Source organism: Gavialis gangeticus, unplaced genomic scaffold, assembly GCF_001723915.1.
Source record: "Gavialis gangeticus isolate Ggan-Ray unplaced genomic scaffold, GavGan_comp1, whole genome shotgun sequence".
Taxonomy (NCBI): domain Eukaryota; kingdom Metazoa; phylum Chordata; order Crocodylia; family Gavialidae; genus Gavialis; species Gavialis gangeticus.
In genome coordinates this window covers 50,452,232-50,455,938 of record NW_017729025.1, presented here as the reverse complement: position 1 = coordinate 50,455,938, position 3,707 = coordinate 50,452,232, and the positions used below count along the sequence as shown (strand labels likewise).

Genomic DNA, 3,707 nt, shown 5'->3' with positions numbered 1-3,707 from the left:
GAAATGTTTTCTGAAAATATATGATACATGGTGCAATCTGACCTGTTCCAGAGAGGTGGGGAGCAGGAGGAAATGTTCAGAAGTATTTTGTAAGGCAGTTATACCAGAAGTGAGGCTGATAGCACCCTGAATAGGCCCAACTCCACCAGACACAGTGAAGCTAAGGCTGCCACTGGACAGGATTCAAAATTACATTAGGTTAATTTTCTTTATTCCAGACTTGATGGATAAAAACATGCATTACCAAATACAAAAATCCCAGTGTGATGTAGAAGATGTTAAGTAGGTAAAGAAATACATGTAGTGCCTGAAAGTGAAAACCAGCAGGACTTCTATCATTTCTTTATAATAATATTTATGTAACTTTGCTTTAAAGGAAAAGAATAACTAATTGTGGAGATTTTTTGTTACATAATACTTACAGCCTGAATCTGAAAGTGGTGAGCTGGACATAAAGCTGGTTTTAGGTCGCCAGGTGGACAATAGGGCTGCTGCTTGGATGTCAGAAACATCATCATGTGTTTCCTCCTCCTGTGACAAGGAATGACGAAGTTTTATGTAAAATATCTGCATTATTTAAATTACATATTGCTTTTTCCACTGAGATTAAATACAGCTTTAGCTCTGACTACATGCGCACAGTATTTTTTTGTTAAACTTGATAAACCCTGATTTCATCCCCCCAGAATATTATTCTTGCAGTTGCTTTTAAATCTGATTTTAAATTCCTCCTGAATTTCATTTTTTTGCCAATGGTCAAGATCCCTGGAAAGAACCCACCTTGTCTGCCTAGCTTGGGAACTTTGCAGTTTCTTCTTACTGTAACTGGCTATATAAATGTGGAGCACTCCCTTTCCCATTTATATAAGATCCAAACCCCAAAGGGAAGCTGAAGAACAGAATATGCCCTCATGATACAGCTCCTGAATGAGCGACATCAATTTTCTCCAGCGAAAAATCTTATTGAACAACTCAGTTCCCTTTCTGCCTTTCACAAAGTGAACTCCAAACCTTTACATTTTAAATACAAGTTTGACATATCATCTATAAAACCTGAAACAGGATTTCCATTTTTCTTCCCAATTTGAAAATATGCAAGCCCCTCCCCCCAAATATAATATTCTAAGTTATACTACAAATAGCATTAGGATGTGCACATACAGCAAATTTCTTTGTTGTGCAAAACCATTTAGTCTATATGCTGGAAAAGGAATAACATTTAAAGAAGGCAATTTAGCCAAAAATATCTGGAGATCTGTATTAGCATCAAAGCAAGTAGTCTTGAATTATAATGCCCTCCAAAACAAGATTAAAAGCCTGGGTTCTTTTCCAAATTACTCAGTTTCTTGAGATGAGAGGAATGATAACACTCAAATGTATTTGTTCATGAAATACTGTACTTTGTTACTAAATTTCTTCACAACAGCCTCAGGGAATTTTCTTAAAAGTATTCTGCAATTTATCATTCTTGCTATTACATTTTGAAAACTAAACAGATAACAAAACAAAATCCAGCATTAATTTAGAGACTAAAATGGGCTTTTGTCCCATCAGTGAACAGGAGTTTACACCTATTAACATCAATAGGAATTACACACATAAATCTTGCGAGTCAATGAGTGACTGGGTACCTAAAATGTACCTCCTACAGCAAAAACTTCTAAACGAAAAACGTCATTTTTTTCTTCTGCACATTAAATTCCAATCTGTCTTTCTTGATCCTCATTCCTTCCGAAATGCAGTCTTAGAACAGAACTGCTAAACAAGCCCTAGCTGGTATGTATACCTTACCTGCAATCTCAGTATTATGAAAACTCTTTCCATTGGCAGGCACGACTTCTTCTCTGCTGCATTTTTCTCACATACTTTGTGTGTGTACACACACACGCACGCGTGCATGTACACCCGTGTGCATTTAGATTTTATGGTGGTGATCTCATCTCTTTAAAAAGCTCAGCTCTTTCTATTACAACATCCAACACCAAGAGATTGATTCTTGTTTTTCACTTTTTATTTAATTTGAATTCCCTATATTTTGTTTGATTACTACCGTATTTACTCAAATATAAGACAAGTTTCCCCCCAAACAGCACAGGGGGAAAAGCCTCCTTTCTTACATTTGCATACAAGGGTGAGAAACCACATAAAATATTCAGTGCAACCCATCTGAGTAAGACATATGGTAGTGCCCCTTAAGCACAGATCCCCTCAGCGACAAGTCTTTTCAAGTCATGATGATCCACTACTTTGTACTCATTTCAACATCCTCTTCATTCCCACAGCTGGGCTGCACCTTTCTTTCCCATTTCCAATGATTCCTGTTTTTCACCAGCTTTAAATATCACGAAATGGAGCCCAAAACAGCTTGCTCAGAATCCTGTTGGCCCCCCTCTCAGACTGTTGCTTATGATTAGTGTGACCCTGCTCTGCATGAAATCAAGTTGGACCAAGCTGCCCTATGCCTCATCTGCATATACTTTTTTTGGAGGATCCCAGGACTCAGGAAAAGAAGACCCAGTTCCAGTCATGAGTGAGGGTTAATTAGCACATGGCTCCTTTGTAGGGGATATCTAGAGTACAAACACATACTGAGTAATGTTGAACTGTGGGGTCCGTCAGGGCTTGAAATGCTGTTGACTCTGGTGGGCCCAGCCCAATGAACTATATGGTGAGTCATGACCCTTTTGGCCTTAGACTACTATACATAATTTGTACTTTCTCTCAGTAGGTAACAAAGTGCTGCTTGTAAATTGTGTTTACGGAGTACCTGTGCTAAAAGTTGTAGCAGTTTAAAAAAAGGCAAAATACATTACTTATGCATGAATGAAGTCTATGGGTACAAGTCTATGCAAATTACTACAGCTATGTTTATTTCAGTTAGTTTTTTCCATGTGCTCAGGAAGAGCAAGGTCTGACACTAAGGCAAGGGAAGAGGTTGCAGAAGGTAGAAGTTGGAGGAGGTGGGGAAGAGTGCAAAGGAACTACCTGACCCCCCTGATGTATTTTCCTTCTTATAACAGTGAGAGGCTGATAAATTCAAAACAAACCTCTACTAATTAGATTCTATACTCGAAAAATTATATCAAATTTATAGATTTTCCATATATGGAATCTAATTATTGGGACGTCATCTTATAATCAGGGTTGTCTTATACTTGAGTAAATGTGGTATTTGTTCTAAGCCTTTACTAATTCCTTGTTTTTCCTCTCCAATACCACTCAGTGCCCACCTACTGACAACCCAGTATTGCAGTCCTTGAAAGCATTCTACCCCACTACCAGTGTTCCCTGTATCAGGAAATCTGACACTTTTACCTGTCCCAATAGCACTCATCGCTGATCCTGGGCTTCTAAGCAATAGGTCTTTCACAGCCTGTAATGAGCCTAAAGTTGACAGATGAAATGATAGATTGCACAAGAGGGATAAGAATAAGGAAAGAAAATAAAAAGCATAAGGAAAGAGGAAAACTGCTCTTGGGAGATCACTCGTTTTGCTTTTTTTTTTTTTTTTTTTGCTTAAAATCAAGACCCAAAGTGAGACCAGATATTGCATTTCTTGAGATTACTGTATGAAAGCCAGCTGAAGGAAATGTATTTTGTGGAAAGGCTTGGAGGAGATCATACAGGAGGAGGTGGGCTGAGGCAAAGGGTGTGTGTAAGGAGACAAGAGAGAGAAGTTGGTACAAGGCTCCACCTTAGGAGGAAAA

General features: G+C 38.3%; 1 long non-coding RNA gene across 1 annotated transcript in view; it reads right to left on the bottom strand.

Annotated features, from left to right (window-relative positions):
- Positions 1-431: 431 nt before the first annotated feature.
- The window catches only part of LOC109298561, a 12,232-nt gene continuing 8,956 nt past the window's right edge, over positions 432-3,707 (bottom strand). The window contains exon 3 of the long non-coding RNA XR_002097650.1: positions 432-531. This is a non-coding gene — a long non-coding RNA (uncharacterized LOC109298561). The remainder of the gene's footprint in view (positions 532-3,707) is intronic.